Below are 12,308 nucleotides of genomic sequence, written 5' to 3'. Positions count from 1 at the left end.
TTGCATTTTGGGGGGATAAAAGTTGAGGGAAACAGTGGGAACCACCTGGGGAACAGAAGAGCTTGAACTCATCTGCTAACTTTGTATTGCCTGGATGCCTGCACCTAGGCCTTGTATGAGCCCCATCATCTTCTCCTATTGCATGTTTTTTGTCAGGGATCCTAAGTGTGTGGGCTGCTGGCTTTTCTGGTGAGGACCTCGATCAGGAGCAAGGCCTTTTTCAGAGTCATACCTATTTTCAACTCTGGCACCCAGTATACCTGGAAACAGAAAAAACAGTTCTGGCCCCATTGTTTTTGAGGAGCTATTTAGATTTTTGCCTGACTGCAACTGGCTGGCTGATCCCTGCTTCTCTGCTGTAGAGCATCAGTTCTGGGAGACAGGGACTAACACTCCATGGGACTGTTGCCTCTGGGAAGGTTGGCAGCAGCAGGTACAGGGGACTTGTATACATGTGAAGATCTTCTGACATACTGTGCTGTGAGTCTGCACACATCTCAGACTGTCAGCATACAGCCTTTAAGGCCAAGGGTGCAGAGGGACAGCTATCAGCTTCTGTGATGGGTAGCAGACTAGTTTGAGGCAAAGTTCGTCACTGAGGCTGTCATGGGAGTGGTAGGCACTGTCATGGTGTACACTTTTTATCCCTTCATGATGTACCCCATGGCACTACACACCTTGTAGTGTCCTAGAGAGAGCACTAACAGTTTTACTAAAAATGGGTTCTCCAGCTGCTGGATCTGTGGCTCTACAAACTGTCAAGCTGAGGTGATGGCTCACCAAATGAATAAAAGGGGGTCCTATGTCATTATGATGTAGGGACTGATGGATGGTTGAGTAGGATGTTTGACCCACTCTATGGGCATTAACTCAGGCAATGTTGGATGTGTGTTGGATGCCTGCATTTTCAGAAGCTGTCTTTGTCATCATGGCCAGGTCAGGCTTTTTCCTGCCTGTGGATAGGAACTTTCGTAGCACGCTACCACCAACCTATATTCCAAATGATGCAGCTTACCTTAATTCTTACATCTCTTTCCAAACATGGCTGGCCATTACAGACACTGCACTAGGCCTTCAGCTGCTGTTGAGTTGTCATAATGTGCATGTTCAACCAGTTACATGTAACAGCATCCCAAGGTTTGCTGACATTTCTGTAGCCTGTTCTGGATAACACAAGACAGAGAGGCCATCAAGGAGACATTCCATCAACACTGGATTTGCTGGAGTCAATTCTGCCTTTGCTCAGCCCAACAGTCACCAGCATTGGGTGACTCCTGGTAGGTAAAGGACCCTCTTGATAATATATATGTTCATGGCAGAAAGGAATGTAATAACATAATTCACAGTTATAATTGACAATTCATGGCTTTGCCAGATATTGTTCCCTGCCACCATTCTCATTACCCTCTCCCAGCACCTCTCTCTGCATCCTGAAGTGCCACAAGGAACAATTATATATCTGAGACACAGACCTCCTCTGATGGTTCTGAAGACAAAAATATGTGGGAAAAGTGGCATTAGTGATATCCCCTTTTCCCTGTGCTTCTCCTTCTTTAGGTCATGGACTGTCCATTGTGACATCTGTGCCACCGAGACAGTGTCCTCTGCAGAGGCTGTGCTCCGACAACAAAGCTGTTAGCTGGCAAAGGCAAGAAGATGGGGCCTATGGAAGTTGAGTCATGTGAGAGCCACAGATCAGTTCAGGAGAAAAAATGTGCAATTTCTTCAGGTAGCATGAAAACACATGGCCATCCTTGACCTAGAATAAGGACACGACCAGCAAGGACACAACAGCCTGCAGGCTTGCTCTTTGTCAGCATGAGAAAGCCTGGTAGCACAGCAAGCCCAGAGTACCGACTCCTGACTGACATAGGGGTTGGAGCAGAGATGCCCAGCTGCTCTTTTGCCAGGGGAACAAGCCCAAACTCCACAGGAGTTTTACGTACTTGAGTCTAAAGGGCACAACAAAGGACAAATGGCCTTGTCATAAAACCAAACAACAAACCAGCATAAATAGAGGGGAACAGCATGAAAAGAGAATATAATCACAGATTCCCCCTTCTCAGAAAAACCTGTTTATGAGGACCAGAGGAAGCCAAAATTTTCACTGTGAGCTTTGAACTGTCCTTCCAAATAAATGTTACATTGCTTTAATGCCCAGCCTCTGTCCTTGGATTGGGAAAGTTGCCAGAGTGTGGCCAAAGCTCTAGGTAGACATTTTCTAAAGATGATGAGGGAGAGGGACAGGACAGTGTGTGCTTTTTTGAATTCAGTGCTTGGTAAGGGATGAGGAAAAGGCATACCCCGTGCATGCGAAGGGTTCATACTTTCCATTTTTCACTGCCAGGCCATAGAAACACAATCAGCACTTGGGTCCTGTCAGTAACACATGGAGGGGAGGGCAAAACTCCAGGCTTGCTGGGGGATGGAGGCTGGTCAGCTGAAGCTAGACCTTGCTTTGCTGAGTTCATAATCACTATGGAGGTGAAAGAGAACACATATTTGAGTAAGGCCTGTTCTTTGATCAGGTTTACAGCTGATGTATGGCAAAAAAAATAGCCAGAGCGTGAGACAGTCTGTGGGTAGTGCATGCAATCAAGATGCTGAGGCTTGAGTTTGGGTCAGACCTAACATGAGAGCAAAAATGGGCTGCTGGGCTTCAAAACAGTTGAGGTAAATACTCTTCAATTTAATATGATGGTAGATTAAAAGAGGCAGCTGAGGTGTACCAGAGATATTTTGCTTATTGCCTGTTCCTAGATGTCTAAGTAAGGGGATATCTAAGTAAAGGAGAGAAGAAGGTGGCAGTTTTCTTTAGAGTATAGATCAATCTGATAGAAATCTTAATGCTGCTTCCAGCTAGAGGACTGAACTATTGAGTCAGCTGGCTCACTTGGAAACAGCTCAGGCAAAGGAAGTCTATCTCCATCTGCATAAAGTAATTTGCTAAGGGTAGGTATCTTTTTTCAGGAAGGTGTGGTGGTGATGGGGCGGCATGATAACCTCAGTTGCTGAGGGTAGATATTCTCTCCCTGACTGTGAATATTCAGGTTTAGCACATGCTTTTCCACCTTTTCGATTAATGAGACTACTAAATAAATGGACAGAGGAGCAGGTGACCCTGATCCTGCTGGCTCTCAACTGCCCATGAACACAATGATATTCAGAGCTACTTTTAAGCTCATTAACATCCCTCTTCTGTTTGCCCCTGGGCAAGGAGCTATCTCGGAGGCCACAGCTGCATGCTAACTGAGATAATTTTTCACTTTAAAATGTGTCTACAGAAAACATTTGTCTTAAATCAGATGGTCAATACAAGTGTACAATAAATGCTGGAGTGAGCACCTAATCCAAACCCTGTGGGAACATCCCCAGCTCACAGGCTCTTTGCTCACTGGTGAAATCATTCTTCTGTCTTGAAGAATGCCTTCAGACCCACATCTCTGTGTTAGGAAAGTGATCCACTTTTCCAATGTCATGCAGCTCCTTGTTCAGAATCCTTGTCAGTACAAATAATATTTCCCTTCACTACCATTTCTCCCCCGGCACCCGCTCGGCAAGTTATTTGCAATACCATCTGCTTCACCTGAAGGAGGAATGAGAGGAACAGAGAGAGACTCAGTGCTGCTATCGACCCCGAACTTCTCTGAAAAAAGCTGGGTCTGTTAGGAGGTCGTGAGTGACGGGGATTGTCAGAACTGCTGCGCCGGCAGGGAGCCCAGCTGGTGACACTAACCAGTGCCTCCGCTTTACCACGTTGCCATTAAAAGTGAATCCACTTGCTGGATATGCCCCACTCCATATGTACGTGTGTGTATTAAATGGTATCAGAAGTTCTGACAGAGCTTGCAGGTGAAGGAGGACATGGGAAGTGGGTGGGATTTCATCTTTGCTTTGCGTACATTGTTTCACTGTGTTAAGGACTGAAAGGAATCCATGGAGAAAAGTGTGTTTGGGAGGAAAAAAGTAGTGATGCTTTCATGGCAGTATTTTTAGGTCATAAGGTGTTTAAACAAAAACTACATTCTTTGGGAGAAAACCAAATATTTGTGTACGCTGCTGCTGCCAGATTTGCCTCAGTGGTGACACGTATATTTTTAAGAGGGAAGGGTTTATTTTTTACCCACAGTAACTTAATGTTCTGAGAGAGTTTATAATAGCACTGATTAACTGGTAGCATTTAGTTTGAGTGAAATATCAGCTCTGATGTCTGTACTCCTCTCTGCTCCAGACACTTTTATCAGTCTCAGAGCTATTTAACTATACTTATTCCTTCCATGGGAGGTGGTTCATGTTGTAGCAGTGTCCCATGGAGCAAGCATGAAGGATTTGAGGCTGTGTAAGTGAAGGTGAGGTATTCTGGGTAGCCTGAAGAAATCTGTGGAATAGCAAGTGAAAAGCTGGATATGTCCCACTGCTTTGTCTGGATGCCATTTGAATGGAGTAGGGCTTGCCTGCTACTTAACTAGCATGTAGGCCTTCTTTGTAAGAAAAATAAAGGTGGTTATTTATGGTAGCACCAATACTGTAGTACTTTGACCTGACTATAACATACAGAGCAAAGAAGTGGCATGTTATTAACTATTCTATTATCTACAGCAAAGCAAGATAAAAGGTAAAAAGCAGGAGTTTAAGTGACTGAATCTTATTGCCCTATATTTTTGTAGTGGACAGTTTCCCTGTTAGTACTGGAAGCTGGGAGCTAAGTTTCTTGGAATGTGACTAGTTGAGCTTTCGCCTTTATGTGGATATTGTGTTAAAGATAAAACTGGTTAGGTTAGGGCCGCGGTATCTGATCCCTGGGGGTGTGTGCAGCAGCTCTCAGTAGCATGAGCAGTAAACTAGATAATTGGTGTGTTGGTTCTCATCCAATAATAATTTATTTCCTGGGAGCAACTTCAAAGCTTAATCCTAGAATTAAATCCCCTATTGCTCCTTGGGATTTTAATTTAGTTTTGAATGCTCTGATGGATCCTCTGCTAGAACATTGAAGACGACTTTCAGACATAAGGGCGATTTTCCTGACTGCTGTATGTCCTGTACAAAGAATAGGTGAATGCAGGCACTTTCTCGAAGAGACTCTTTTTTAGCCTTTCATCATGATAAGCTGGCAAAAGCTACACCTTATCTCTTACTGAGAGCGGTTTTCCAGTTTCCTTTAAACCATGAAGGCAATCTGCCTAATCCATTTTGCAGCTCCTCCAGTAAAGAGAAGAAAGAGTATCATCACTTAAATCTGGAGAGAACCAATAAGGTTTTCATCAGGCAGAAAGCTGATTTTAGAAAAAAACCCACAGATAATCTGTTTGTCTGGTTAGAGTTGGAACAGGATGGAGATGACTGCCTGGAGGGCTATGGTTTCCCATTCATCCAAGTGTGTCAGGAAACTGCCTCATTAAGACTAGCAAGGTGGGACAAAATCTCCAGCCACCAGAATGATTCTTTGCACCCCAGAGGTGGAGGAGAAAGGCTTCTCTCTCAGAGTGGTGCAAGGCAGTGCTTTGACCTTTCTTTCATGCTTCTGAATGGAACATGAAAAGGGATGGCATATATGGCTAATGTTTGTATTGTGCTTTGATGAGATACAATACAGTGTCTGATCATAATTACTATTTATTATTAGATGTGGTGGCTTTTGACAGATTGGTTCTTCAGTCTGAGCGTGCTATAGGTAGAGGAGCCATATATCATCTTAAAAAGTGTCAGTGTCAGTTTGAAATCTTGTCTGTGCTTTTGCAGTTTAAAAATAACACATTTCCATTTGAAAGAGAGAACTGCACCATTTCTTAGTTTAATGTGTATGTATTTCACATATAAATGACCATCCAGGAAAACCAATTTCAGTGAGCCTGACGTTCCATACTCAAAAGAATAAAACAAGTCTATAAAGACACAGAGAAAGCTATTTCTCCTTTAATCTATTTCACACTTTTTTTGATTCTGTGTGACAAAAAACCAGTCCATTAGTTGTTTAGGGTTTCTGGGGACAGACTGACCATGGCAGAGACAGTAGGGGATGCTGCAATTATTGCGATGTAAAATTATGAGAGCTCAGCTAAGTGTCCTGGTATGGCAGCTGAGAGAACATGTATATCACTTCAAAGCAAATGCAACAGTGTTCATGATTCTCTTCTGCAGGGCTGCTGGCAGGACGAGTGTCCTCCGAGACAGCAAACAAAGCAAGTGGTCTTCTTGTGCCTAAGTGTCTTTGAAAGAGACTGACTTGAACCCCACCCGCCCAGTGGCTTCTGGCTCAGTCCTGCTCTAGCATCTTTTGGTCCTGAGCCAAGTGCAAAAGAAAGGATAAAAGGTTCCATGCCAAAATTCAGCTGAGTCCTCAGCCAAGTGGTTGTGACGCTGTTGGGTTTGTGTGCTTGTTTCTCTGTTTATTTTCCCTTTAATTATCCGATAAAATTTCTTCATGCTGTTCTTTATGCAGCATGACATAGCATCCTTGCTTGTGGACCTGTGTGGCCAATCTTACGGTTATCTTCCAAAAATGTCATAGGCCTAGTACCTGAACACCAGGACTTCCCACAGTGTCTCAAGCAGTGGGAAGAACCTGGGACATGGGCATAGAGGTATTTGGCCACTTTGTAGTCAGATTGGCTGGCTGGAGCAGGGCACAGAGCACCATATAAAAGCAGCTGGAGACTTGGTTACCACGCTCTGCAGCCCATATGCAAACACCCAAAGGAATGCTATCATGAAAAACCTTTTTATGGTATGAATTATCCAGACCAATCAATCCATTTCATTGATTATAAGGAATTGCTCTTCAGAGACATGGCTTTTCTTACACTAATGCAACTGCATCTGTGTGCAGATAACCTACAAATTGCCAGTCTTTTCCCTTAGCTGCAGACCTCATTTATCTAGGGACATACTGCACTGGAAGTGGGCTCTGATTTTATGAAGTTAGTGGGGCATTTACTAAGGGTTAAAGATACTGTGGGGCCTTTGGTCCCTCTCAGTGCTGGCAGATGCTGTTCTGTGGTAGCAGAATGGCTCTGCTGCTCCGCATCCTCCCCAACACTGTCATTGCCACATCCAGCCCTGGTTGCTTTTGATATAAGAACTTTCATCCACATTCTTTTATCTTAGCAGGACAAGAATAATATGGCCCTTAATTTATAGTAAGCATGGACACATTTAAAATAAATCCCTCAATTTGTCTTACAAATAACATTTAAGTGTTTTTGAATTGAAGAGACGTTTGAAAAACCAATTTCCCATCAGAGATGCTATTTGTTTCATTTTATGCAGTTCATTCGTCTTAGTTGATTGGAGAAAAAATAAAAGCCAACCCCAGCTAGTGAGAGTAAACCCTGTCATAGTACTATGCTGCTGGAGATTTTGTAACTATTTTTATTTGGAACCTACGCTGACACCCATCATTTACAATAAATATTACATCTTAATGTAAAAGTAATTTGGGGGTTAGGATGCTGTGCAGAATCTCAAGAAGAAGATAATTCTGAAGCCAACTGGCATTTTTGTGCACCTGATTGTAAATGAGCCCATTTCTTTGGTCACAGTGAATGGACCACCTTTCTCTGAAAAAGGTATCAGACACTCAGGCCCCTAATTGCTATAGGGAACTTGGCCCTCATGATTGATTTAAGAGAGAATTATAAATATACATATGTATATCACAGAATCACAGAATCATCTAGGTTGGAAAGGGCCTTGAAGATCATCTAGTCCAACCGTTAACCTAGCACTGACCGTTCCCAACTACACCATATCCCTAAGCACTATGTCGACCCGACTCTTAAACACCTCCAGGGATGGGGACTCCACTGGGCAGCCCATTCCAACGCCTCCCTGGGCAGCCCATTCCAACGCCTAACAAACCTGTTCTGTAAAGAAATACTTCCTAATATCTAGTCTAAACCTTCCCTGACACAACTTGAGGCCATTCCCTCTTGTCCTATCGCTTGTTACTTGGTTAGACTCATCCCCAGCTCTCTGCAACCTCCTTTCAGGTAGCTGTAGAGGGCGATGAGGTCTCCCCTCAGCCTCCTCTTCTCCAGACTAAACAACCCCAGTTCCCTCAGCCGCTCCTCGTACGACATGTGCTCCAGACCCTGCACCAGCTTCGTTGAAATGTGTATAATGTGTATATAAGATGTACATATACACCTATTAAGTAGAAAGCCAGCTAGCCTTATCCTTAAAAGTGAGCAATAACACAGGTTGCCATGTACCGTGGAGTTGTGTAGTTTTATAAAGAAAATTTGTGGTTGATGAATTCCTTTGTCTTAAGGTGACAGAGAATAATAATCTTAAATATTGCTGACTTGCTTAAAATAATTGCAGCTGTTCTCTTCTGATTGATAGGCCCCCTTTCAGAAATTGTTCCTAAGATACTTCTTAACCCTCCATTTTGTGTTTCTAAGTAATATGCTGGATGAAAACCATTTCCTCTTTTGTCAAGCTCCTCCACTTGTTTCATCCAGAAGAATGCAGGAGGACCTGCACAGTCCTAGTTTATCCCTTCTTGCCATACAGAAAGGAAAAACATCCTTTGGCTAAATCCTATCTGCTATTCTTGTATCATTATTATCAGTGAAAGGAATGGGAAAGTCAAATGACTAATCTCTTCAGCTATTAGCAACTTCTGTATGTAAGTATCACTCTACATTTCTTTCCTCCAACTGTTCTGAGATAATTTCAGATTACTTCAGGCTTTGGCTAATATGTCTTCCATTTTTACTGAAATTAGAATGAAAAAGATCATAGTCACTTTTTTTAAGCATGCCTAAAAATGTTAGGAAAATCTTTCTAAAAGAACAGACCTTAGCAGCAGCCTCAGGAAGATCCTGGTTGTCGAAATTACAATCTTGGTGTCTGCTTTTGGCAAGGAGCTCAAGCACAGATTGGTATTGCTTGTGGTCACTGCAACTACATGAAAAATACCATTGTACACCCACTGTACATGGACACAGAAATTCATTCAAGCTCCAGATGGCATACCGATACATGCACGTGATGCTACAGCCACATTGCCATCCATAACCTCCCCTACAGACCAACAAACCCTGTTTGAACCATATGGATGGATTCTGAGAATGAGGACCTGAGGGTTGAGAGAGGGTCTGGAGCTGCTGTGGTGCTTTTGGGAGGCTCTCCTCCCTCAGGAACCTTGGACATATCCGTGTTTTGCCCTGCAGATATGTACCTGCAATAAAGGGCCAGCACAGAGTGCTTGGCTGCTTGCTAGAACACAGCTCTTTGGCATGTGGCACCCAGCCCTCCTTGCCTGTCTTTTGAGGGGTACCTTCCTCATTGCTCCTGGACACAGAGCATGCCCAGGTAGGTACAAGCTACTGTGTTTGCCTTGGAGGATGCTTTCAGTGAGAGGGGTGCAAAGGCTGGACAATGCAGTCTGCATCAGCACTGAAGTAGAGCATGTGGTGTTGGGCCTGGGATCTGATTTCCTGCAGGACAAGTGTAGCTGTCAGGACAGCACGGGGAGGGCTTTCCTCATTGCTCTTGTCTCTAGGGGGTCACCAAGGCCGGCTGACCCCTTCCAAACCTCCTGCCAAGACCCAGCCAGTGGCAGGGTGGGCGTTTGTGACCCTAGAGTGACTACATATCCTGAAGAGTGAACTTGGCATGTCGACTTGGAGGGGCTCTGCCTTGTTATCTCCTCTAGCTTGCCCTGCTTTAGGGCAGATGTCCCCTAGGGCCGCTTCACAGTGCTGCAGAGGACAGGTGGGCTCCCTCTGCTCTGCTCAGGCCACCCAGAGCTAGACCCAGGCATGGGAGGGCACAAGGACGTGACCACAGAGCTGATTGCACTGCAGGGGCGAGGCGGAGAGCATCCTGGGCAGCAAGGACGCAGACGCCCGCGGGCAGGGCAGTGTGGGCAGGGAGGGGTGTGCAAACGCATGTTGCTTTCTGTTTGGACTGATTTCACGCTTCCAGGGGGCTCTGAGAATAGCAATTAAAGCACCAGGCTTAATTGTGGAGTATCCAATTTGGATATTAGTATTATCCTTTCTCTTCGTTCAGATCCAATTCTGTTGCCTACCTGCTGGCTGGGCGCCTGTTCCTTTCTTCTTATTATTTCTATTTTATGGTTATTGTTAATGTGGTTTTTTTTAAATTATTTTTTATTAAAGCATTTCTTCTCTCGGTCGCTTCCAACCACGCGGGTCGCGGTCCCGGGGGGCCGGACCCGCGGAGCTGCGCGGCGCTGGCCCCGGCGGCTGCAGCTGCGACTCGGCCCCGGTCCCGCTCCCGGTGCCGGCCCCAGCCCCGCAGCCGGCACCGGTGTCGCCCGCGGCTGGTCGCCCGGGCACGGGGTCCCCCTTCGCCCCCGCCGGGCGTCGGAGGCTGAGACCTGCCCCCGCCGACGGCGGGGAGGGGTTGATCTCCCGTTCCCTGCACGGTCTCTCCTCCTCCTCCTCCTCCTCCTCTCTCCCCGTTTTCCCCACTGCTCCCTCGCACAGCCCTCCCGCCAGAGCCTTGATTTTTCCCCCTCCCCACCATTTTCCGCGTGTATATTTTATTATTATTAATCATTAAGCTGCTTTATTAGTTCACCTTCCCGTGCTTTCTCCACCTCCGGGAAGCATTATCGGAGCTTTTATATTGCAGAGGATTTTTTTTTTTAAATGTATTTTTAGCGTGATGCTCTGAACACTTCCCCCTCCTCGCCGCATCTCCTACCCTGGCAGTATCGGAGAAGAGACTGAAGAAGTTGAGCATGTCTGAGGTGGATCAGCCTTGCAGGGAGAGAGGGGGGCAGTAGCTGCTCAGAGCAGCCCGAGTGCTTGAAGCAGGATTTGCTGGTATGTATGTGGGTCTGTATTTTGTGACAGCTGGAAGTGTGAATTGTTTTCCGTGCGAGATGGGAGGGGAAAGGAAAAAATACCTGCGAGCTCATTAAATAAATGCCTGCATAGCTGTAAACCCTGCCCGCGTGTGCTGGAGGAGGTGGTGGTCGGGGGGGCCCCCCAGCCACCGACCCACCCCTAAGAAAAAAAAAAGGCCAGCCCAAACCCCAGAGAGCCAAGGGTTGTGTTCCCGGGGGCGACCGGGTGGGGGAGGACGGGACACCCACTGCGTAGTGCAAACCGGCCACGTCGCAGGTGAAACGGCCCCCCCGTGGCAGCGCGTGTGCGTGTGTGTGCGCCCGGCTGCGCGGAGCGCGCCCGCGCTGCCCGTGGAGCCGAGCGCGGCGGGCAGCGGTGCCGGCAGCACTGCAGAGGGGTGGGCACGGCCCTTGCCAGCCCGCCGGGGGCTGGGCCCGGGGGTGGGCGAAATGCTGTGCGTGCGTGGGGAGGGGGCTGCGGGGGGGGCGGCCTCGCTTTCTCTCCGCGATTCACATCGCGCCCGGTTTCCCGTCTCGTATGCATGCCTATCCCGGGAATGGTGTAGTCAGCCCGTATCTGAATTATTTATAGACTCGTGCCAGCTGTTTTTTTTTTTTTAAATTTTTTTTTTTTTTATTCCGCTTGTGTGCACTGTTGGGAAATGCGTTTTGCCTCCCTTTCTTCTCAATATATTAATGTCTTTGTTGGGGAGCGGTTTTTATCCCCCCCAGACCCCTCTAATACAAAATTGATGCTTATTTTTCCCTTCAGGAAGGGGACGCTTTGAGGATAATCATGCTTCACAGACGAACGGCACCGACCTCCAGTTGCTTTAAACACAGCCTCCTCCACTAGGGCTCCAGGAAAAAAAAAAGAATAATTATAACAATAATCATTAAAAAGGCAAAAGGAATGCTTACTCTGGAACCTGCATTTAACGATCCTCACCACTCGTGCTGAATATCCTCTGAAGTGATTCCGGCGTTTGAATTTGCACTGCTTCAAGACGCAAGATTGCCACAAAGAATCCTCTATTTTTTTTACAGCCAAATAGGATTTTTTTTTTTAACCTATTCCCCCACGTTTGCCCCCCGACCCTTATTCTTCTTATGTGGATATGCAAGCAAGAAGAGGAGACTGGACATTCCCAACATGCTCTCTCCCTTGATCTGTCCGTCTAGAGGTTCTGCTTCTACAAACCAAGGTAGGGAAATTCCTGTTTCTGTGTTTTTGCTGGCAGCTCATTTTGGTGCACGGGTTTGCCCAGGGAAGACCACTCGCGGTAGAACAAAAGGTTTAGGGATGCTGTTCTTAGAAGCAGATACAGCAAAAAAAAAAAAAAAAAAAAAAAAAAAAAAAGGGGAACATTCACCAGACATGTTGATTCCCTCTTGGCTCATCAAATAGGACATGAAGAGAAGGCGAGAGGGATGCTTTGAGTTACATACCGCGTCGTGAATCGGGGGAAAGTCCCTTGTGATT

At 46.1% G+C, this 12,308-nt stretch overlaps 1 protein-coding gene across 1 annotated transcript in view; it reads left to right on the top strand.

Moving 5' to 3' along the window:
* Nucleotides 1-11,760: 11,760 nt before the first annotated feature.
* GRIN2B (glutamate ionotropic receptor NMDA type subunit 2B) overlaps nt 11,761-12,308 on the top strand; it is a 203,737-nt gene continuing 203,189 nt past the window's right edge. The window contains exon 1 of the mRNA XM_074869431.1: nt 11,761-12,030. The gene's annotated coding sequence lies outside the window, so the exon portion shown is untranslated. The remainder of the gene's footprint in view (nt 12,031-12,308) is intronic.

This window comes from Strix uralensis, chromosome 5 (assembly GCF_047716275.1).
Source record: "Strix uralensis isolate ZFMK-TIS-50842 chromosome 5, bStrUra1, whole genome shotgun sequence".
NCBI lineage: Eukaryota > Metazoa > Chordata > Aves > Strigiformes > Strigidae > Strix > Strix uralensis.
The sequence above is the reverse complement of the archived record's forward strand: the minus strand, read 5'-3'. Positions and strand labels throughout refer to the sequence as shown.